At 43.1% G+C, this 25,464-nt stretch overlaps 1 non-coding gene across 1 annotated transcript; it reads right to left on the bottom strand.

Moving 5' to 3' along the window:
• Nucleotides 1-23,976: 23,976 nt before the first annotated feature.
• Nucleotides 23,977-24,083, bottom strand: LOC123464158. Its single transcript, XR_006639399.1, has one exon. It is a non-coding gene; the product is annotated as a U6 spliceosomal RNA (small nuclear RNA).
• Nucleotides 24,084-25,464: the final 1,381 nt, after the last annotated feature.

Below are 25,464 nucleotides of genomic sequence, written 5' to 3'. Positions count from 1 at the left end.
ATTAAAAAAATCAAACAATAAATGGGGCTAGAGAGATGGTTTAGCAGTTAAGGCATTTTCCTGCAAAGCCAAAGGATCCCGGTTCGACTCATGTAAGCCAGATGCACAAGGGGGTGCATGCATCTGGAGTTCATTTGCAATGGCTGGAGGCTCTGATACGCCCATTCTCTCTCTTTCTCTCTGCCTCTTTCTCCCTCTCAAATAAATGAAGAAAATATATTTAAAAAATAAACAAACAACTCTGTGTGTTAACTTGCTGCCACTGTGACAAAATGCCTGAGAAAATTTTATTTTGGCTCACAGCTTCAGAGGGTTTAGTTCATGGCTGTCTGGTCTTGCTGCCGGGAGTCTGAGGCAAACAGACTATCATGCCCATCATAGAATGTGGCAGAGGAGCTGCTGACCTCCTGGAAGCCAAGGAAAGAGAGTGGGGAGGGAAGGAAAAGGAGAGAGGGAGAGAGAGATTGAGAGAGAGATTAGACGCTTAAAATCATGACCGTAGGGACTTACTCCCTCCAACTACATCCCACCTTCTAACAGTCCATTCAGCTTTGAAGTCTTCAATGATTTTGTTCATTGATATACTTAACACACTCATGATCCCATCACCTTTCCATACCATTGTCAGCTGGTGGCCACACTCATATGTAAACCATAATACTCAGGTTTAGCCACTTGTTTGGGTCTGTATTATTTTTTAAGAAGGCTCCTGTGTTATTTAAACCTTACATATCCCTTACTGAGCATACAAGATGGGTAGAAAGAAAATGTATTTTACCCTCTTACAGGGTACATGAGTTGGGTTTGCAGCACAATTATGCCTTACCATTCTCTTCCCTACCCTCTTCCAAACGAAAGCTGGTCTACTTATTATGGTGTCAACAGGACTATCTACCCACTTTACTTCCTAATTACAGTTAATACAGCCACTAAATATATTTCATTGTTAACCAGGTCCATTGTTGCATTAATTGAGGGCAAGGGAGCATGAGCATTTTAATTGAGTGACAAGCTATGGAATCTAAGCTATAGGCTGTCGTAGCTACAGTTCTGAATCCAACCATTCTAAACCAAAGCCTCTAAGGTGAGGAGCTACGGGCACCACAAGAGGAATGTGTGGAAATCCACAATAAGCAGAGGGCCCATCACTGTTCAAGATCAAGACCTCGTTAGAAAACCAGACGTTCTCTGTGGAAACGCAGCAAATCAAAGAGGGTTAAGTCGATGCAGTGTGAGTCACTGTCCTAGGATAGTGGAATAAAAACACCCTCTCCACGGACAAGAGTTAAAAAGAAAGCTGCCAGGAGAGGTTGAGGGAAGAACGGAATGACTCGGCAAAATTACTACAGCCTCTTCAGAAATGAAATGTGGGGGGCAGCTCCACTCTCCCTGGCATTCTTCAGGGCTCCTCCAGGTGTAGTTCTGTTGACTTTTCAGCAAACCTTAAAGCCAAGAGGAAATGAACATCCTGTGACCTCATCATGGCATTAAAAGGGGTCACACTGAGTTGGAAAAACAGCAGTCTCTCTGTGTAATTTACACACTAAGCAGAAGGTTCTAGATGCCTGGTTTCCCTTAAGGTGACAAAGTAAATGAGGTGCTTAGTGTAAATCATGTTCTAGTACCAGAAACTGTACTGAGTTCAGAGGGTTCCCAAGGGGTGTGGGCACTGTGTTATGGAGGCTGAAAAAGGAATCCAAGTGGGTCAGGTGCTTTGGGAAAGAACAGGAGGCCAGCAGCCGGGTCTACCTGGTCAGCTGTTTGGAATCCAACAATTCCATCTAAGCCTACTGAGCTAAATGGAATTCCCAGTAGTAGAGAAGGAAGAAAGAGGATGCCAATGTTTCCTTTTGGGATTCCACAATTTTCTAGATTGGATCTATATGCCTCTGCTCTGTATTTATAGAAAAATGCCTCATTCTATCAGTTTTCTCTATACAATACAATCTTTGTTTTTTAATTCAATTATTTTTTTTATTTGTTTTTTTGACGTAGGGTCTTGCTCAAGCTCAGGCTGACCAGGAATTCACTATGTAGTCTCAGACAGGCCTTGAACTCGCTCACAGTGATCCTCCTACCTTTGCCTCCTAAGTGCTAGGATTAAAGGTGTGTGCTGCCATGCCCTCTGAACTCAGTACAGTTTCTGGTACTAAACATGAGTAAAACTAAGCACCTCATTTACTTTGTCACTTAAAAAATTCATTGTAAATGGCACTGTATTATATGATAATATTTTCATACAGGTATATATTACATACTGAGTCTAATCCCCAATAATCCCAACCCTCCACTTCCTCATCCCCTCCCCTCACATTAGTCCCTTTGCTCCCCTAGACCTGTCATATATACAAAAATTATTATTATTATTATTATTATTTTGTTTTTCAAGGCAGAGTCTCACTCTAGCTCAGGCTGACCTGGAGTTCACTATGTAGTCTCAGGATGGCCTCGAACTCACGGTAGTCCTCCTACCTCTGCCTCCCAAGTGCTGGGATTAAAAGCGTGTGCCACCACGCCCGGCTCTACAAAAATTATTTTATGTATCTAAATAACATCCAGCAACTACAAATGAAAGGAAATATATTTGCCTTTCTAAGACTGGCTTGATTCACTTCATATGATTGTTTCCAGTTGGGTCCATTGTACTACAAATGACATAAGTTCATTTTTCCATACAGCTGAAAACAATTCCCTTATATACATTTAACATGTTTTCTTTATCCATTCTTCTGTTGTTGGACACCTAGTTTGGATCCATAGCTTAGCGGTTATGAATAGTGCTGCAATGAACATCAATATGCAAAAGTGACAGAAGGCTTCATAAATTTGTGTGTCATTCTTTCTATGTTATTTCAGTTTTAGTATATGTGAAGCCAAAGTTACTACTGTATTCTGTCCCAAGGCTTTAATATGAGATGTCCCCTCAGAAAGCTCATATGTTAAAGGCGTGGCCCACAGCTGGTGGCATTACTGTGGGAAGTTATGGACACGTTAGGAGAGGGAGCTCAGCTGGAGGAAGTAGTGTTACATGCTTTGGGAGTGATCGATCCTCTCTTGCCTCTGGATGGGCTTATCGTTGGGGTCCCAGTGACAGACACTCAATAGTCACTAAACCTCCCCAACCCACAAAGAACTGACAGGTATAGATTCAGCAGAAGGGAAAGTTAAGCAAGATTTTATTTTTAGAAAGGAAAGTAGATAGCTCCCAAGCTGGGAGGAGTCACAAGTGAGTAACCATTTGGTGACCTGGATCAGGGATCTTTTTACACACTTAGGGATATAAATTAGGCATCAAGTCAGGAGGATTTGGGTGATTACTTTAAATGTACATGAGGGCTCTTGATAGGTTGATGAGTTAGGCAAAAGGGTATGGCTTTCAGCCAAAAAATTCCAAGGAGGGCTGGAGAGATGGTTTAGTGGTTTAGGGATTTGCCTGCAAAGCCAAAGGACCTCAGGTCGACTCCCCACAACCTAAGCCAGATGCACAAGGTGGCACATGCATCTGGAGTTCATTTGCAGTGGCTGGAGGCCCTAGCATGCCCACATTCTCTGTCTGCCTCTTTCTCTCTCTCTCACATTAAATAAATTAATTAATTTTTTAAAAAAAGTTCCAAGGAGAAAGTACCAAGAAGTAACCAAAGAACAGAGGCTGGTGGTCAGCCAACAGTTTGGTGAGTCAGCATGAATCAGGGATTTTGGGGTTTAAATCCCCAGATTATTCTCTGGATTTATCATTAGTAATATATAATTTATTGTAAAGTCTCTGTGTTCATTCATTGGCTCTGTTTGGACATACACATATCAGTTTATTCCTTTTGGGCCCATATTCCTGACTAGCTCTCTACAAAACAGAGCTTATCTTACTCCGAATTCCTATCAGTAGGTTACTAAAGACATGTTCCTAAAGGCTCTGGCTTGTTCTTCTCCTCTTCGTCTTTTCTGTCTCTTTTCACTACAAAGTGAGTAGCTTTTGCTACATATTTTTGTTGTCTTGACAATGCTATGGGCTCAAAATCAATATAGCCCAAGACTGTGGACTGAGCTCCGAATCAATGAGCCAAAATAAATCCCTCCTCCCTTAAGTTGTTCAGGTCACATGTTTTGTCAATGTGATGAAAAAAGTCCAATGCATGGAACGGTAAATTATTTAATGTATTTTCTCTAAAAACAGAATTGAGACACCAGTCAACTAGCAAATTAATAAGCAGCTTGTCCATAGTGAAATATGAACACTAAAACAAAATAATAGACCCCAAAGAATTAAAATTTCCCTCACGAATCCCATGCTAGGAGAGGAAAAGGCTAATAAAGTTCTGGGGCAGAGAAGGAATTTGCCTCTCAGAAAGAGATTTCACACAATCCTGACCATTTATCTCTCAGTAAAATGAACATGTGCTAATTACTGGCTTTTGTTTCACATTTTCTGTAAAGTTGGAACAGTACCACAGGAAAGGCAGAAAGATTAGGCCAATCTCTCTCTGTCTCTCTATTTCTCTCTGACTTGGCCAAAATGTAAATAGATCTATTTTTTTTTTACCAATTTCTGTTTCCTAAAGGGAGTTCGTGGACCTAAGTGCTGGTAACCATAAGGCATGCCCATGGTTTCATAGATGGTCTAAAGGAACTTCAGGAGAAGAGCTCCTGCTAGGTTCCAGGTACCCTGCCAGCGTTTTTATATGCTTTCTGTTTTCTAGTAGTCACAGGGTAGGAATCATCACCCTCATTATTCAGGTGAAGAGACAGAGATCAGGAAGTCTTAGTGTGCTGCAGAGGTGGCTCCACAGATAAATGTGTTTGCTGCCCAAGCACAAGCACCTAAGTTTGGTTCCCAGCACCCACATCAAAAGCCAGCCATGTCCATATGTGCCTGTAACCCTAGTGCTGAGGTCAGCAGAGACAGAATCATCGCTGGGGCTCATTGGTCAGCCAGAGCAATGAGGAAGGAGGTAGAGAGAGGTTTGGTGACTTGCCTGCTAGCATATACACTGTTTGGTAGTGAAGCCGACTTTGTGAATCCAAGTGTTCTGATGAAAGAGAAAAAAAAAAAATCATAGTCTTTCCGTTGCATTTATGGCATCCGACAGAAGACAGAAATGGAATCAAGGACAGCTAAAATCTCTTGCAGGGGGAAACAAAAGCAGAGATAAGATCAGCTTAACAAATTGAATTAAAGATTGAATTCAGAGAAATACAAGCTAGAGCACACCGTAATATTTGGTAAGCTAATTTCTGGGTCCTCACTTTCCCTCCCTCCTTTTTCCCAACTGAAACTCAGATCCTGTCAGTAACCCAGATTTTCAGTGGTCCTACCCAGCTATAGCTTGACTCACGTCAGCTACTCCGAGTGCTCCACTCCTCACTAATGACTGATTAGAGAAGGTCTGTATCACTTAGTCAGCCACTAGTGCATATGCCAGCAGGCTTCTGGAAATCACTCCCCTGTTCTTTTTAAATTTTTTTGTTTATTTTTGTTTATTTATTTGAAAGCAACAGACAGAGAAAGAGGCAGAGAGAGAGAGAATGGACACGCCAGGGCCTCCAGCCACTGCAAACGGACTCCAGACGCGTACACCCCCTTGTGCATCTGGCTTACATGGGACCTGGAGAATCGAACCTGGGTCCTTAGGCTTCACAGGCAAGTGCTTAACCGCTAAGTCATCTCTCCAGCACCCTCCCCCACCATTCTTTTTAAAAGAAAGGTTCAGGGCTGGAGAGATGGCTTAGTGATTAAGGTACATGCCTGTGAAGCCTAAGGACCCAGGTTCGATTCTCCAGGTCCCACGTAAGCCAGATGCACATGGTGGCACAGGCATCTGGAGTTTGTTTGCAGTGACTAGAAGTCCAGGCATGTCCATTCTCTCTCTTTCTTTCTCTGTCTTTAAGTAATAAATTAAAAAAATAAAATCTGAAGCCAGGCGTGGTGGCACACACTTTTAATCCCAGCACTTGGTAGACAGAGGTAGGAGGATCACCATGAGCTCAAAGCCACCCTGAGACTACATAGTGAATTACAGGTCAGCCTGGACTAGTGCAAGACCCTACCTTGAAAAACCAAAAACAAAAAGACCAAGAAAAAGAAAAAAAGAATGAAAGGTTCACAGGAAGAGATCAATGGTCTCTTCTTGCAAGGATTGGTGATGCATCTTCATAGGGGATTGGGACTATTGTCAACCCTTCTGAGGTCCCCAGACCAGCTCACATGTGAGGATAGTGTGGTGGACAAATGCAACATATCCAGACCTGTATCTTCAGGCATGTTGAGTTATGCTATTTACCACTCTAGGGTGGCCCATCGCTGGACTTCTTGGTATTTTGCACAAAGCATTTCCTTTGCTCTTGAACCTGCTGGATGTTAAGTCCTTGCCATTTGTTTATTATGACCATGTTCTGCTGGTTCTTTTCTCTTAAGCAGCTCTGGACACCTGTGCTTTAAAGGCCTAAGGGCTTTGAGCTTTGTTAAGGAAACTCAGAAGAATTTACTAGGCAATTTAAGATCACCATGCTCCCCTCATGAACATTTTCCTCAAGAGCACATTACAGCAATATTCCCACCTCCCCTTTGTTAGGTAGTTAAATAGGCACTGGGAGGCTTGGAGGCCAACTCCTCATTAGCTTTGGATCCCACCTCCTGTTTCCCTGGTAACATTAAAAAGGGAAGCATCTGGGCTGGAGAGATGGCTTAGCAGTTAAGCGCTCGCCTGTGAAGCCTAAGAACCCAGGTTCGAGGCTCGATTCCCCAGGACCCACGTTAGCCAGATGCACAAGGGGGCACATGCATCTGGAGTTCATTTGCAGTGGCTGGAATCCCTGGCATGCCCATTCTCTCTCTCTTTCTCTCCCTTCCCCCCTTCTCTCTGTCACTCTCAAATAAATAAATAAATAAAATAAAAAAGGGAAGCATCACAGTTGTCCATCTTTAAGACTTAAAATACTGTTTGGGGGCTGGAGAGATGGCTTAGCGGTTAAGCGCTTGCCTGTGAAGCCTAAGGACCCCGGTTCGAGGCTCGGTTCCCCAGATCCCACGTTAGCCAGATGCACAAGGGGGCGCATGCATCTGGAGTTCGTTTGCAGAGGCTGGAAGCCCTGGCGCGCCCATTCTCTCTCTCTCCCTCTATCTGTCTTTCTCTCTGTGTCCTTCACTCTCAAATAAATAAATAAAAATTTTTAAAAAAAAATACTGTTTGGAAGGGAGGAGGGTGAAAGTATCAGGACTTAGTTGCTGTCCATTAAGGGAAAGTTCCTACTGGCCAAAAGAATCTAATCTGAGTTTGACAGCTGACCCTGGATAGAAAAATAGCATACTTAAACCACCCTAACCATAAGATTACAAAGACATGGTCCTCTCCCTTAATGAGTTAATCCAACTGAGCCTGTCAACCACCTGGCCAGGAAACCTGCTTTCAGGAAAACTGATTCACCTGAAGACATACCAAGGAGATGGGAGGGATAATCACCCTGTAATAAGATAATGTTCCTATAGCCCCAGAATTCTCGACTTCAATGCAGTTGCTTGTAGATCTTCACCACTAAGCTTACCTGATTATCTGCATTCTAACTTTTTAAAAAAAACATGTAGGGCTGGAGAGATGGCTTAGTGGTTAAGGCATTTGCCAGCAAAGCCAAAGTACTTTGGTTCGATTCCCCAGACCCATGTAAGCCAGATGTACAAGGTGGGTCATGCATGTGTCTGGAGTTGGTTTGCAGTGGTTTGAAATCTGGTATACCCATTCTCTCTCTCTGAAACAAATAATAAATAAATAAAATATTTTTTTAAGTGTAACCTTTTCTTTTCCCCTTTCTATTTCTTCTTTGGATACAGGCCAAAACCCTAAGCTTGCTTGTTGTAGCACTCAGGGCTTTCTCACCGTTTCTCAATAAATCTCCTTTGCTTCACTCACTCCTCACCATCCATGTGCCCAGTTCTTTGTGGTTGTGAGACAAGGACTTGGAAATCTTCAATACCACTTCTTCAGGAATCTAGTTTCTAAGTTCCTAAAGGTACCAGCCTTCTTAGTCACAGGATGGGACTGGAGTCTGTGGCAGGGAGCCTGGGATTCCCAAAGTGCCTGTCTCAACCCAGGCCAGTGACCAGCATGGGATTTCCTGGTGTGATAGTTTATATTGATTTGTCAACTTGGCAGGACCTAGAGTCACCTAGAAAACTAGTCTGGGCTTACCTATGAGGGATTCTTAGTTGGATTCTGTGAGGTACAGAAGATCTGTCTGAACTGTGTTCAGCACCATCTCATGCACTGGGATCCCTGACTGTGTGAAACGAAGAGCGTTAGGCTGAGCATCAGCACTCCCCACTCTCTTGTTCCTCATTACAGATGCAATGTGGCCAGTTCTGCTCATGCTCCTGTTAGCACACCTTCTCTGCCGCGATGCACTGTAGCCTCTGGGAGCCAGAATTAACCCTTCCTTCCTTACATTGTTCCTGGTCTTTGACACGACGATGAGAAAGTACTAATACAGGGCTGGAGAAATTTCTTAGTGGTTAAGGCACTTACCTACAAAGCCAAAGGACCCAGGTTTGATTCCCCAGGACCCATGTTAGCCAGATGGACAAGGAGGCTCATGCATCTGGAATTTGTTTGTAGTGGCCAGAGGCCCTGGTGCCCCCATTCTCTCTCTCTTCCTTTCTCTCCCCCAGCCTATTTCTTTCTCTCAAATTAAAAAAGAAGAAAGTAAGTACTAATATAGAAAACTGGTCTCAGAAGAGGGACCATTGCTGTGCTAAACCTGACCGTGTGGTTTGTAGCCTTTTAAAGCTTGTTTTCGAGAGGAATATGGAAAAGTTGGGAGCTTTGGGCTGGAAAAGCTGTTGAATACAGGAAATGGATCATTTACCTTTACTAAGTGGGCCATTCTGGTGGGAGCTTGGAAGACAAGAATGCTGAGAGAAATGCAGACAGTGGAGGTGTGGCTCATGAAGTTTCAGAGAACAAGGATTCTATCAGGAACTGGGCTAGTGGTAGTTCATGTCACTTGTTATCAAAGAATATGGCTACATTTTACCCTTGTCCTGAGAACCGGAATGATGATGAACTCAAATGAAATGGACTAATTAATTTGCTGAAGAAAATCTCAAACCAAAGCTGGGCATGGTGGTGCATGCCTTCAAGTCCAGCACTTGGGAGACAGAGGTAGGAGGCTCTCCATGAGTTTGAGGCCAGCCTGAGACTACACAGTGAATTCCAGGTCAGCCTGGGTTAGAGCAAGACCCTACCTAAAAAAAAAAAAAAAAAAGAAAAGAAAGAAAGAAAGGAAAAAGAAAATCTAAAGTGAGAATAACATTCAGGCTGATGTTGAGAAAGCAGTGGTAATTGTTGAAGAACAGAACCATTGAGACACTGTGCACCACTGTGACAATAGCTGAGGCCAAAACCCAGGAATACCACCTTATAATGATACAGATTCATTTGAAGGAAAAAATACCTAAATTGAAGTTGCTCCCTGTCTGAACACAACCATCTAAGGACATGTTTCACCAAGGTCAGCCTGGAAGGCATACAGAGGCTTCTCTAGCTGTGGTCCAAGGTGGGCTTATCACAAATGGTGGCATAGCTTAGAGATAGCCATGTGAAGCTATGAAGGTGAGCTTTAAATTGCAATGGAGACCCCAAGATTTTGAAGCTATCTGAGCCAAAGGACATTTACTAATTCACATGGTAACTGCCTTTGGGTTTTTCCAATTGTTGAATGGTTACTTAAGCTTAAGCTATTTTTCCTTAAAAAAAAAAAATAGAGGAAAAAAAAAAAAACCCTCTGACATAAGCATGGTGGTGCACGCCTTTAATCCCAGCACTTGGGAGGCAGAGGTAGGAGGATCACTATGAGTTCAAGGCCACCCTGAGACTATATAGTGAATTCCAGGTCAGCCTGGGCTATAGGAAGACCCTACCTTGGAAAACAAAACAATAACAACAACAAAAAGAACAACCACAGAAAAAGACTGCATCTAATCATTTCATGCTTATTTCTCATTTGTAATTTAGGAAGCTTTTTCTGGAGAATGTGGAGTAATTTCACAGGGAACCATAGGAAACTTCTCTCCCCCGTGTTTCGTCATAATATCGAACAGGTATCTGTCAACAAAGGGAAGTCATCCTGTGCTCAAACTCTTTAATGTGATAATGAGGTAATGCTGGGGGTCTCTGACTCCCGGGGCTCTTTACTAGTCTGTGGATTGAGCGCTGCATGCAACTTTCCTCCCACTTCAGCCCCAACTCAGCATCCTTGCCTAATCCTCTCTCTGATCAGGTACCAATAAATTCTCTATAGTCTTTGTTCTTCATGCTCTTAACCCCTTTACTTTACAGCTTTGAACTCAGAGGGCATGCCAGAGTTTAGTCATTTAGTTCACTGAATGCTGTGAAATGTCTACTATATTGTACAAGGCCTGGAAATACTGCTAAAGTCAGTGCAACACAAAAATCTGAGAGACACCTCAGGAACTCACTCACAGAGTACTTGTCTAGCATGCTCAAGGCCCTGGGTTCAATTTCTAGCATTGAATAAGCCTGGTATGATGGCACATTCCTATAACCCCGTAACTCAGGAGGCAGGAGGATCAAAAGTTCAAGGTTATTTTTAGCCATATAGTGAGTTCAAGGGGGCAGACTTATGGGTGTTGTAGCTAGCTTCCTCTTGCCAGTGTCTGGCACACTCTCCTGTTCCTGTTGGCCATCTGATGTTGGCCAGGAGGTAATGTCCACACACTCCTCATGTCATCATTTTTCCCTGCCTTCATGGAGCTTCCCCTTGAGTCTGTAAGCCAAAATAACCTCCCCACACCCTTTTCTTTCTCCACAAACTGCCCTTGGTCTTATGTTTTCTGCCAGCAATGCGAATGTGACTGCAATAGAAGGGATGGGTTGGAAGGTGATGGGGCAGTTACCATCACTATCTTTACCTCCTGCCTGTTTCTTTGGTTTTCCTAAAATCCTTTGGCCTAAGATATTCAATACACTAGTGATACATGATATGTATTTGAAATGGGTTAAGAGCTACACAGATTTTTTTAAAAATGTATTTTATTTATTTATTTATTTGAGAGAGAGGGACAGAGAGAATGGGCATGCCAGAGCCTCCAGCAACTGCACACAAATTCCAGACACATGAGACCCCAGTGCATCTGGCTTATGTGGGTCCTGGGGAATTGAAATGGATCCTTTGGTTTTGCAAGCAAATGCCTTAACCACTAAGCCATCTCTCCAGCCCTACACAGCTTTTTAAGTAGGTAGTTAGCTAGAGACTGGCCCAAAGAAACAGATGCTACTCTGCTTGGGCAGGACTAGAACTCCAGACTGATCCAGTTTCATCCAAGATGGTTATAAGCAGCATTTAACAATAGCTTCTAGTTTCTTTCTACTTTTTCCCTGGGTTTAGTGCCTGAATGCTGGCCCTTCCTGAGTCAGCATTCTTCCTGGGCTCATCAGCCAATCAGGAGCTTCCTTACACATCTAAGCCTCAAAATGAGGCTCACCCTAATCAGGGGTCCCGCTAGTGCTGAAAGCAAGGTCATTAGCCATGGGGACCAAACAAACATGGATTCATACCAATTTTGATTCAGTTGTTTAGCTTTAGCCCTTTCCTCTAGTTTCTTGCAGACTATGGCTAAGCTATCTCTAAGGATACCTGAATTGTTGATATAAAAACAACATTGCTCTCCCAGGGCTTGACATAGTCCTCCTTGTTGTAGGAAGAGTAGATCTAATCCCCTTTTATTTCTCCCTCCCAGAGAAGACACTCTAACTGCTTTAGGGGACTGGGATAAAGACATCAGATTATTTACTGTTTCTTGCTGAATGGGACATGAAGTGGGGACTTGTTGCAGTTAGAGAGTCTCTCCCAGAGAGGGGAACTATTTTAATGGACCCCAGAGTGTAGGAAGATAGTCTTGGAAGAGAACATTGGGAAGAAAGAATAAAAGTAAGGAGTTAATGAGAAGTGAGCACACAGCAAACTGGTCCTTTTTGAGGTTGAAGGAATTCAGGTAGACAGGTTTGTATTGTCTCAGGACTATTTGAGGATGAGCTGGCTGAGATTTTTTTCCAGAATTTTTCATTAAATAGCACAGTAGTATTTGACATGGCTTGTAAAACAGATGAGATATTAGCAGAGTTATCAGAAACATATACACAACATTTAACCTTGATAATAGAGAGCTATTGGGTGCCGTTAAAGGCTGTACAAATATATTTTTTGGTCTCAGAATTTATTTACACATTTTAGATTTGAAAATAATTCTTTGGACATATACAGTTGTTTTTCTTTATTATAGAATTAGAAATATGGGGAAAAGATGTCTTAATGTTTGTTTCCCCTCTTTGAAAGCTCTGTGTTACTTAATAGGCCATTCATATATGTAAGGTATTTTTATCTTTGGTTATACATTTCTCTCTGAGTGTTTAAGACCATGCACATAGCCAAGTTTTAATTAAGGATTAGTTTTGGAGGTCACTAATGGCTCTCCAAAGAGACTTCAGGGACACAGGAGTAGCCCCATAGCTTACTGGTGTCTTTTGTCTGTCAGGATGAGTCAGGGCCATGCTGACCAAGTAGTTTTCCCTTCTTCGGGAAGTCAGGAGGACCAATTGCTTCTCAATTGTGACTCTCCTATTTCAGACAGTACACCAATTTTGTTTGGGTCTCCATATCCTCCCTGCTCAGGAAGACAGGTGACTTACCAGAGGGCCAGTATAGAAGTGTCCCATCATCTCCAGTGGCCTCATGACCTGGGAGCACAGGCCAAAATATTGGTGCCTCTTGCTCCAGGGATTCTAACTGGTTTTGGCTTCTCCATAGGGAATTAACACAGTTAGAAAGGAAGTTAAAGCAGCCTAGATGTATGTACATATAGAGCACATTTAATTACTGAAGTAGACTTAGTTAAAGAATGACACAAGGGCTTCTAAAATAATTTTGTCCAATCTTTAAAATTTTTGTTGTACTGTGGCAGCATAAGCCTTACACATGAGGTTTATAAAGAAGGCACATCTCACATTTTAAATATCTGACATTTATAAATATAGGCAAAACTTGTTACCAGTCTTGAAAACAGTACCAATTGCTTTATAAACTAACTAATTTAACCTAGAAATTATCAGAAAAGGAAAAGTCTTAGCACCTGTGTTTGAAAACATCTTTGATTAGTTCAGATACCTGTGTGGGTACAAATTCCCCAGAGAACATTGGAAACAGAACCACAGAGCTTGAATTTTTTTTCTTTTTTTCCCTCAGATGAGGACCATTGTTTGAGCATGGGGCTGTACTCTAAAGTAGGCAATATGTCTTAAGAGTTAATTTTGTTATAAGCACTAGACTTCATACAATAGAGCAGAATCTGGTCTTTTAAAAAAAAAAAAACCAAAACAGCTAGCTAAATTCTAATATAACCCTTGAGAAATCTTTTTGAAATAAAAAACATTATTTGACAACCAATGATTTTGGCTTAAACTTGATAGCTATTGATTTCATGTACCACAGAAATTTTTATTAACATAAAACAATTTTATGTTTTACCCATGACTTAAATTTGATAAAGCTTAAGCAAGCTATCCCAACATATTTTAGTTTGAAAATTAGTTTTTTGTTCCTTAAGAGTTTGTAAACAGTTGAAAAATCTTTAACTTTAGGCATGGCATTTAGGTTTAGCCTGAAAATTCTTTCCTACATACACACATCTTTATCCACATACTTTAACATTCTAATCTAAGTGCCACTCAAAAAGCATTTTTAATGAGCATTCTATGTCCCAATATTGAAAACTTCCTTTCCACTTCCTTCAATCAATTCATCTCACACCATTATTAACCATCTTTCTTATAAGGCTATTATGAAAAACTACACCAAATTAATTACTCCTATTATTCACTAACAAGTGAGTAGTCTAAAGACAATGTTATGTCATTAATACCACTAAGACAACTGGAAATAATTTTCTTAGGAGTAACTAAGGCAAATTTTGTTGCTATCTTAAGGCAGGCTGGCCTAGAAATCAGGTCAGTTGCCTCCTCCTTTTAAGTACATTAAGGACATTACAATCTTTTTTTTTTTTTTAAAAAAAAAAAAAACCTGACAAATTATAAGTTACCACTTTAGAGAGAATTCTGTTGTTTTTAATAAACCTCTATGTAAGTTGAAGTTGACCTAGAACATAAATTCAATAATTATATTTATGATATCATGTAACAAAGTATGACATTTTTTACATAACATTTCAGTTCTTTATAGGCTGTAGTTAAACGTGACCTTGTCTTCTTTCTTGACGCTTTCTGGTGGGCTGTGGCGGCTGGGCAGGCTGGCACACACCTTAGATCAGCCCCGTCCTACTCCTGGCGCTCACCCGGGGTCTGGACTAGTACACGTGGAGGTAATGGCCAAGAAGACTGCTGGGAGGCCAAGGATGCTGGAACAGGAAGGGGGCGTCCCTGGGACCATTAGAAAAAGAGGGGGCCTCCAGGACTGCCAGGAGGCTTCTGAAGAATGCGGCCTACTGGGAGGCTGCTGAAGAAGGAGGGGTCACTGGGAAAAGAGGAGGCTTCCTGGACTGCTGGGAGGCCGCTGGGAAAAGAGGGGGCCACACTCAGGGCCACTGGGAGAGGAGGTGGAGACATGGCACCTGCACGGGCACAGGCACCATTGTCTGTTTGCCACCCGACTCTGACCACTTTGGAGCACTTGGCTTGTAGTTTTGCTGCTTAAAGGGGGTGAGGGGAAATTTCCTTCCCGAACTTTTCTTTTCCTAGCCAGATAAGCTATGTGGGTCCACATGTCTAGGCCATGTGGATGCCCAGAAATCCAGAAATAACCTGGAGGACTTATTCTCAAAAGGAGCCTGCCTACCTCTGGGAGAACTTAATTCCCTTAACTTTCAGAAGAGCTCTTATTTCATGAATCTGAGATATATATATATATATATATATATATATATATATATATATATATATATATATATATATGTTGGCGGGAGGCAAGGTTACCCATGACAGAGAAAGATTAGAAAAGCCAAGACCAGAGGGCAATGTTCCTGAGGGCTTATTAGCACATGGGGGATTCCCCAAAGATCCGGGCATGAGCCTGTCCACAAGTTTAAGAGGCCAGTGACCTGCCCTACAGGCTTTTAAGAGGTCTATGTGTTACCGTGTTTTTTTTTTTTTCTTTAATGTGTCAGAGAGAAATAGATAGAGGGTTTTTGCCAACACCCAACAGGCTGTTGGGGTCCAGGCAGAGGACGGCTGGCCTTCAGTCAATACCGAAGAGTGGCCTTGGCCAAGAGACGTCAGTTGCCAGTTCACTGTGTCTGGTCCTGCGCGATGGCGCGAACTGAAAATTAAAGGAGGAGAAAGAGAAACCTGCCAGCCCTCAAAACACAGAGGCAAGGCCATATGGGCTGATGTCTCCCAGTCCCTCTGGGAGAGCACTCACCCACCCTGTCCATCTCATAAGGTCCCTGTTCAGGCGCCAGCTGTGGGTTTTTGGATTTTTGCTCATGGGCCGGATGTGGTTCACCCCAAAGGCATCCAAGCAACTGGAGGGGGGGGGAGGGTGAGAGTGTGAAGAGAGAAAGACACTCCCGGGAGAAAGTTGAGTAGCTCTCTTCTTACCTGATGCCGTGTTGAAATCCCAGTCTGGTCTAGTCAAAGGGAAGAAAGTATCAATGATATCCTGATTATTGGTGGGATTCCCATCAGTGCCCAGGACCAATTTCCAGGCTTCAGTCTGGCTTCTTTCTCTTTCCACTGTAGTAAAGAGAATCTGTAGCAATTGTTGATAATCATCCCAAGTTGGTAGGTGGGTGAAACTAATAGAATCCAAAAGGTCAATAAGTCCCGTGGTTTTTCGGAAAATTCAGGAGTTTGCATTTTCCAATTATAAAGATCACTAGTGGCGAATGGCCAGTAGTGATGTGGCTGATTACCATCTTGGTCTGGGGGCCCCATAAACCTAGAGGGGGAATACTGTGGCCTCTGGGTCTGGGGCTTGACTCCAAAGGGCCCTGCTATGAGTGTGGGGAGGGCTTTGTATAGGTGGAGGTTGGGCTGCTGGTGGAGGGCCCTGAGGATGTGGCCCTGTGGGTGGAGACGGGTTTATAGGTGGGGAAGGGCAGGGAGAAGGGAAGATAAATTCTTCCTTCTGTGAGTTCAGGAGTACAGGATGTAGAGGAGCAGAGGGGGAAGAGGAGGAGGAATCATCCGGTTTATCTTTCTTCTTAATTGCCATAATTGCCAGAGCCTGCCGGCTGAAAGGGTTCAAGCCTGATGGGGAGTGAGGATTAAAGAAAGACAGAAGAAAGAGTGAAAGCATGAAGCAAGGCGTCAAGCCAGGACTGAAGACATGGTTTATTTCACAGCATTCCTTTTTATATCTTTTTACAAACAGTTTTTCCATGGACAAAGATTTTTATGAGCTTTACAAGTTCCTTATCAAGAAACCTTTCCATTACAGAGTTTTTGCATTTCAATCATTTCTCAGTACAAAGGACCAGCCAAATGGCTGAAGATCTTGCTTACAGGTAGGTTGTTCTGGGTATGCTAATGTCTTGCTGCCCACACTGAAGATACACAATCTTACTTGCAGGAAGGCTGCTATAGTTTTGCTAATGTCCTGCGGCCAGAAGCCCAGGGCTATGGATACAAGTCCAGCCAAAATGGCTCCCGACACATAATCATGGTGGTTTCCTGTGGAGGGGGAAGAAAAGGTTTAACCCAAGAGGGAGGGTCTTCCACCAGGTCCCACCAGACCAGAATATAGGGGATTTGGTCTGGGTGTCCAGGAGGTCCCTGAAAGATGTTTTCCTAGACTCACCCTATGATCAGTAAGTAGAAGGTACCCACTAGCAGGACCATTTGCTCCTGCAAAGAGGGATAAGTTTGGTTTCCTTTATTTCTACACTTTGGTTATGAGCCCTAATTTTCATGTCCTGAAAGTGTTCCGTCAGCAGAGAAAGCAGGGCAGCCTGTGACTGTCTCAGCTGTCCAATCACACAAATAGTAATTCCAACAAAGAAAAGGAAAAAGAGACAGCAAAAAAGTTCAGCTGGGGCTGGAGAGATGGCTTAGCGGTTAAGCACTTGCCTGTGAAGCCTGAGGACCCAGGTTCAAGGCTCAGTTCCCCAGGACCCACGTTAGCCAGATGCACAATGGGGCACACGTATCTGGAGTTCGGTTTTCAGTGGCTGGAGGCCCTGGCGTGCCCATTCTCTCTCTCTATCTGCTTCTTTCTCTCTGTCTCTCTGTTGCTCTCAAATAAGTAAAAATAAACAACAACAAAAAAAAATTTTTTAAAAATGTTCAGCTGGCCAGTGGCTACAAAACTGAAACTGGGACAATGCCGCTCCACGGTAGGGATGCTCGTTGCATCTGTAAATCTATCAGGGGAATGAAATACCCCTTGGGCAGGCCTGGGGCGCCCAGGATCCACTGTCCAGACAGAGTGGCCTCAAGGGATGCATCCACCCAACTACAATTTTCTGATGAACGGAAGGACAAAGGACAGGTTTTCAGGAAAGAACAAAGAAGTGAAAGGCCCAAGAATTCAGAAGCCCAGAAATACTATCACGCTCCAAAGGGAGCTTAAGCGGGCCCCTGTATACCTCAAACTCCAGGCTTTACTCTCTGTTAGAAGCAAGTAAAGAATCCCTCTTCTCATTATATCAGAGCCCGCTCCTAATATAAAACTAGGTAAAAAGGGTGTGAGATAGCCCTCAAGGATGGGAAATGAGTAATGAAGTGAACCACTTATTTGGTTTCTGTAAATAGCCTACACCACAAGCCTTAATAGCCTACACCATAAGCCTTAATAGCCCACACTGTAAACCTTAGTAGCTCGCACTATAAGCTGTAGCAGCCTGCCTCAGACCACCAAGGTCATAGGAGACTGATACCACACTCTGCTACTCCCACCCAAGGACCTGCGCAAATGCTGACCTCCAAGGTCATAGGAGACTGATTGGTCCACGAGGGGCTTGAACAAATTAAACTAATTGGCTTAGAAACTATGGGGTGGCACAAACTGACTGGCTCGCACCCCGTGGGCTCCTGATATTAAAAAATGATTGGTCTAATGCACAGGCTTTGTTAGAAACCCTATAAAAACTGTCCCGTTCCTGCATTCGGGGCTCTGCAGTCCTCTACCCCTGTGCGGTGTACGACTGTGGGCCCCAGCGCGCTTGGAATAAAATCCTCTTGCAGTTTGCATCAAGACCGCTTCTCGTGAGTGATTTGGGGTGTCGCCATATCCGGGCAGAGCATGGTGTCCTCGTTTTGGGGGGTCTTACAGAAGCACACTTACCAACCGGTCACCTGAGCTCCAAGTGTTGGTGGTCCTCAGGGGCCTCTGAGGGGATCCTGGGATGAGCCCCCAAATGTTATGCCCAGTTCTTGGCACCCCCAGTGACCACCAAGGAAAACCAAACACATATGCAAAGGCAAGGAGCTTTATTTCGAGCTTAAGCTTGGACTCTTGACTTCCCCAACTCAGTGGATCGGTAGGAGAGCCCTCAGTAGCAGGAGGGCGGGGTTTTTATAGGGATTTGAATAAAGAAGTAGGATACTTACATGATTGGTTGGTTTAAACAGTAACTGTACTTGTATTCTTTTTGATTGGCTAGGGCAGAGAGGCAGAAGGAACAAGTCTTGGGCAGGCCTGGACATGTCTAGAGGGTGACTCAGGTCCTCTGCCTAAGCAGGAATTTGAAACTTAGGCCTAGCTGGGGCAGTGCCTTATTTATGGCACCAGTCTGATTTCTGGGTCTTTCAGCAGGGTTGGGGGATAAACCTGGAGTCCAGTACTTTTAAGTTTCTACCCAAATTAAATCAGAGCCAGGAGAGAAAAGTAAAATAGAGTTTAATCAACCAGAACCCACCAACTAAAAACTAACTAGAACCTTTCCTCCCAGGCCAAGGAAGCGTATCTTCTGTGTCTACACAGTCAGCGTGTTAGTAACTTTTCTTTTTGCTGTAACAAAATACCTGACAGAAGCCATTTAGGAAGGTTTATTTCAGCTTACAGTTTGAGGGGATGCAGCCCATGTGTGGGAAAGACATGGTAGCAGGCACCATGAGACAGATGACCACTCTCAGGCTGCAGTCAAGAAGCAGAGAGTGATGAATGGCCAACATAGCTAATACAATTAATACACAGCTTAGGTGTCATATATGCTCTGGGTTTTAAAGTCTTCAGACAAAAAAAAAAAAAACAACAAAAAACTTCAATAGTTTTAACTTGGTGTGTTGAAAAGAACTGTCTGGACATATTAAATTTAAATAGGATTTTAAGTAAACTTAATTTCACCTGTTTTTTTTTTTCCTCCATCTTTTTAATAGGGCTATTAGAAAGTTTTAACTTACATGTGGCTCACATTTCAGTCATATATGGAACTGAGACACTGAATGGGTAGTTTGGTGACAAGCCATTCTATATGTAAGTATCCATGACTGTTTGGTTTAATAAGCTTTGGTGACAAGACATCACAGGAGATGTTATTCACTTGTACCTGGCTTCACTTAAGCACCAAGGAGAAATGGTCAGGACTCTAAAATGCTTCAGTTACCAAGGCTTTTCCTATCCTGATTTTAAAAGACTTTCTTTTTCTGGCACTAAAAGCATCAGAGGTCGGCTCTTTTTGTCCTTTTCTCCTGAGGCATCAATTAAGAATACTTTGACGACCCACTTCCTCTCTGGCACAGAGCTCCAGCGAATTAACTCTCCAAAGAAAGGTAGGAGCTGCCATCAGCTCAGAGGTTTTCACCTCCTCTTCCTGCTGGGGAGAGAAACTCAGAGAATCATCAGCCTGAGTACTGCTTTTGTGTTTTGGGTTGAGACTTTCTACTACCAACAAGAGCTCTCTTTACATGACTTCATTGGTCCACAGTGAGACAGTTTTTGCTAGTGATTGGACCTTTTCTTTGCCAAAAAAATAGTACTTAAAATAATATAAAATAAAAGTAAACCCGCATGTCTGAATAGCGAAATATCTTGTAAGTGGATTGACAAAATGGATCTCTACCCATTTCATTTCCTGTAGAGTACAACTGTTGTTTTTCATTTGGCTAAAGAAGTTTGTTTCTCTTATTGAGATGTGTGATGCTATATTTTTTTTTCCTAAATTCAATAGCTTGCTGGATTACAGATACCACCAAGTCAGTGTATGCAAAAGAACTCCTCAGACCTATAATAAATGGGCATCGGTTAGTCTAGCAGTAGGAAAGGGATTGTTGAGCACTGAAGGAATTCACCCTATTGACCACAATAGGAAGAAGAGTTTAGTGGGTACACTGGAGGAGAGCAGCTGGGAAAATGACTCTGTTCTATCTCCAGCAGAAGGTAATGGGCTCAGAGGTCTTCAGTTTTGATAAATCCTTTTCTGGTTACAGTGAGGTTTTTGGATACAGTTTACTGTCATATAATTTACTACCATAAAAAGTTTTGCTGGGCGTAGTGGTGCACACCTTTAATTCCAGCACTTGGGAGTCAGAGGTAGGAGGATCACCATGAGTTCAAGGCCACCCTGAGATGATATAGTGAATTCCAGGTCAGCCTGAACTAGAGTGAGACCCTACCTCAAAAAACCAACCCCCCCCAAAAAAAGTACAGTTTTGATTGTCTGGTATGCAGTTGCGGGGTCAGGAGGGGTGTCCCAAACGTGTAAACCCCAATTTGGGGGTCTTCATCTTATTAACAAAGAATTGATACCAAACGGACTCAAGAAGGATAAATTATGAATTATTGAATTTATTTAGGGATAAATCGTCAATGTGAGGTGTATTTAAAGGAAATTGGAATCTAGGAAAAGTCTGGAGTAGTCACACTTGTGGAAGATAGGATCTAGGAGCTCATGCTCAAAGATTCAGAAGAAACATGCATTCGAACGGGAGGCAAAACAGTTCACGAAGTTCTTTTGAGAGGAGTTGAGATCTAGGAAATAGCTAGAGCAGTTCACACACGTGGAATGCAAGCTCTAGAAGCTCATGGAAAAAGATTTAGAAGAAACATGCACTTTTGTGGGAGGCACGGTACCCACCCTGAGCCTCCCCATGGTAAAAAGGTAAGAGATTAGGTGGTGAGGGCTTAAGAAAGAACAGCAGAGGGAAAGGACCAAAGCAGAGACCAGGAAGTTCACATGAGAAATGGGTGGTAAAGACAGTTACACCCATGGTTACCCCAAGGTTAAAGAAATTATACATATAGCAGGTCCAGAGTTTAGAGGAAATACCCACATGGTATATTCGGAGATCAGAGAAAAATCATACAGGTGATCAGAGTGAGAAGTTACACCCACGCATGACATACACAGACGGAAAGCAAGCAGGGACATACCCGGGATGAGAGGGGAGCCCTCTCTCAGCAAAGCAGAGGCGGAGAGAGTGGACTTAACATGTGTCCAGATCACTGCACAGAGAGAGAGAGGGGGGGGGGGGAAGAGAGCACTCAGAGATCAGCATGGATGAGCCTTTTGTAGTCAATTTAAAAAAGATTTTTTTTTTTAAATTTTTTATTTATTTATTTGAGAGCGACAGACACAAAGAGAACGACAGATAGAGGGAGAGAGAGAGAATGGGCGCGCCAGGGCTTCCAGCCACTGCAAACGAACTCCAGACGCGTGCGCCCCCTTGTGCATCTGGCTAACATGGGACCTGGGGAACCGAGCCTCGAACCAGGGTCCTTAGGCTTCACAGGCAAGCGCTTAACCGCTAAGCCATCTCTCCAGCCCTAAAAAAGATTTTATTGGGCTGGAGAGATGGCTTAGTAGTCACGGCACTTGCCTGCAAAGCCAAAGGACCCAGGTTTGATTCCCCAGGATCCATGTAAGCCAGAGGCAAAAGGTGGCACATGCTTCTGGAGTTTGTTTGCAGTAGCTGGATGGCCTGGTGTGTGCTCTTGCTCTCTCTCTCTCTCTTTCTCTCTCTCTTTCTCTTTCTGTCTGTCAAATAAGTAAATAAAAATAAAATATTTTTAAAAATGGATTTTGTCATCATTCTCTGATATGCAAGGGGAACACCTGATTGGTTTGCAGATGCAGGGGGATGATCTAAAGGCTAGCCCCACCTGGGTACGGGTGGAGGCAGCAGGGACCACTGCAGCCATTGTGGATGAAACTGGCTCAGACATGAGTTCCATTCCTGCCAAGGTGGGGTGACATCTTCTCGTTCCTCCTTTGTGCTCCTGTCTCTAACTGAAACTGCTTAAAGAAACTAGTTTTCTCCCCAGTCCCCTACAGCATAAGCTGCTGGGCACAGCCTTTCCTGTTGTGTCATCTCAACCATGCAAATCCCTTGATGAAAGTCAAGATCGAGGAAAATAAGAGAAGTTAAGGTCAAAGAGTCCATCACACAGGGCTGGAGAGATGGCTTAGAAGTTAAGTACTTGCCCATAAAACTGAAGGACCCCGGTTCGAGGCTTGATTCCCCAGGACCCATGTAAGCCAGATGCACAAGGGGGCGCACGCATCTGGATTTTGTTTGCAGTGGCTGGAGGCCCTGGAGTGCCTATTCTCTTTCTCTCTCTCTCTCTCTCTCTCTCTCTCTCTCTCTCTCTCTCTCTCTCTCTGTCTGTCGCTCTCAAATAAAAACAAACAAACAAACAAACAAACAAAAAAGTCTATCACAGGGTGCAGCACTTAGAAGCCAGCCAGTTGGAATTCCTGGGGACCCACTCTGGTCTCTCACTAACAGCTTTCCTACTGAAAGCTGTTTATCACACGTGTTTTCCTGGTCACCAAACTCAGAACGTTGACATTATGTTTGGTTCGCCTTCTTTCTTGCACCTCACTTGCAAACTTTGGTTAGGTCAATATTCCTGCCTCTTGGCTTCATCTCCTGTTCTCTGATTGGCTGTCTTTTTCCTAATTCAGACCTTCTTTGCTGCCTTTTTAAAAATTTAATTTTATCTATTTGAGAGACAGAGAGACAGAGAATGGGTACACCAGGGCCTTCAGCCATTGCAAACAAACTCCAGTGGGGAGAACGGAAGATGCAGTCCTAGAAAACAGTGCTGTTCAGAATCTGGACTATCCACTCTAAGACAGTCCTACAACAACTGAACTCCATCTACGGCAGTTAAGGCACTTGCCTATGAAGCCTAAGGACCCGGGTTCAATTTTCCAGAACCCACGTAAGCTAGATGCACATGGTGGTACATGCATCTGAAGTTTGCAGTGGGTAGAGGCCCTCATGTGCCCATTCTCTCTCTCTCTCTCTAATAAATAAATAAATAAAAATAAAATATTAAAAAAAGAATAACAAACAACAAAAACTATTCTCTGCGCTCAAACAGTGTGACTGTCATTTTTGTCTCTGTCATGCCTGACTTTGCAAGATCATAAAATACAAGCCTCCCTTTCACTGCTTACAGTCTCTCAGAGAAGCGGATATTTCCAGCAGAGGCAGCTGGTCATATTCAGTCCAAAGTGAGGAAGCAGAGGAACAAATGCTTCTGCTCAGCCGGCCCTCTCCCTTTTATACCGTCCAGGACCTGGGTCCACAAAATGGTGCCATCCCAGTTAAAGGGGGTCTTTCCACCTCATTCACCTAATCAAGATGATCCCTCATAGGCCTGCCTGCCCAGAGGATAACTGCAGCAGTCAGCTTCAAGTTACTGTCAGCAAACACCTGACCAAGAGCAGCTTGTGGGAGGAAAGGGTTTGTTTTGGCTTACAGACTGTAGGGACGCTACAGGGGAAAATGATGATATGAACAGAGGGTGGACATCACCTCCTGGCCAACAGGAACAGGAGGGTGTGCCAAACACTGGCAAGGAGAAGCTGGCTATAACACCTATAAGCCCACCTCCAACAATACGCTGCCTCTAGGGTCCTCTAATTCCCAAATTACATAACTCTTGCCCCTCTATTTAAATCTTTTTTTTAAGCAGAAAATATAATATAGGTCTTTATTTTACAGTATGTATAATTTATAATTAATTTAAAATGATATACAAAATATTAACAGTAGTCACTTTTAAGCTGGATAAAAAAATATGGCATGCTTCATGAATTTGTGTGTCATCCTTGTGCAGGGGCCATGCTAATCTTCTCTGTATCATTCCAATTTTAGTATATGTGCTGCAGAAGCGAGCACTGGTTTCAGTTTTTTGAGGTAAGGTCCTGCTCTAGCTCAGGCTGACCTGGAATTCACTATGTAGTCTCAGGGTGGTCTTGAACTCACAGCAATCTTCCTACCTCTGGCTCCCCAGTGCCGAGATTAAAGGCGTGCACCACCACAACCAGTTTAAAACTATTTAATTGGGTGTGGGGTGCACATCTTTAATCCCAGCACTCGAGAGGCAGAGGTAGAGGGAATGCTGAAAGTTTTTTGTTTATTTATTTATTTTTATTTATTTATTTGAGAGCAACAGACACAGAGAGAAAGACAGGTAGAGGGAGAGAGAGAGAATGGGCGCGCCAGGGCTTCCAGCCTCTGCAAACGAACTCCAGATGCGTGCACCCCCTTGTGCATCTGGCTAACGTGGGACCTGGGGAACTGAGCCTCGAACCGGGGTCCTTAGGCTTCACAGGCAAGCGCTTAACCACTACGCCATCTCTCCAGCCCAAGGAATGCTGAAAGTTTGAGGCCACCGTGAGACTACATAGTGAATTCCAGGTCAGCCTGGGCCAGAGTGAGACCCTACCTCAAACAAACAAACAAACAAACAAACAAACAAACAAAAACGATTTAAATCTCATCATGTTAGTACTAAAAGATGGGCTGGGAATTGGGGGTGGGATCCCCTGGGTTCCTTTATTTCTTCCTCATCCCAGTCTATAAATAACTCTCCTTTATCTGCTTTTTATCACTTCTCTTTACTTGGTGTGTTGGGATGGGTGGCTGAACCTAATTTGTTGGAGTCTAGTTTGTCCTAAAAACTCTGTTAGCAACACTGGCTTTGCATCTGGCTAAGATATTTGAGTTGGCTATGTACTGAAGTTCCAGAAAAAAAAAAAAAAAAAATTACAAAGTTATACCTGTGTTAAGCACCCTATAAGGCTGATTGACCATTAGAATTTGTATGATTATAGAGAGATTGAATGTTACAGAGTAGGAGTCAAATTATCTTGGCTATCTTTAGTCCCTTAATCAGCTATTGCTGTCCACCTCTATATGAGATCTAACATCCTTGAGACTGTAGATCCTTCTGGAATAGCTTCCACCAACCCCAACATTCCAAATGTCCGATAGCATATCAAGCCTATGACAGAGATTTTGTGCTTTTCCATACCTACCTATCTGATGTTTCTAACAAAATATTTGAAACATTTCATGATTTATGACTTCCTTCATTCTGTTATTATAAAAACTTCATGGAACTATTAGTGTGTTGGAACATTATATTTGAGGTAACCTAAATCTATGTTCCCAGGCCATAGTCACTCACTCATAAGTGACTTTAGAATAGATTCTCTTATTCCATTTGAGATGAGCATTGTATTTTTGTGTCAACATGGCTCAAAATATTTTTTAA

The sequence above is a fragment of the Jaculus jaculus genome, chromosome 10 (genome assembly GCF_020740685.1).
Source record: "Jaculus jaculus isolate mJacJac1 chromosome 10, mJacJac1.mat.Y.cur, whole genome shotgun sequence".
Lineage (NCBI taxonomy): Eukaryota > Metazoa > Chordata > Mammalia > Rodentia > Dipodidae > Jaculus > Jaculus jaculus.
The sequence above is the reverse complement of the archived record's forward strand: the minus strand, read 5'-3'. Positions and strand labels throughout refer to the sequence as shown.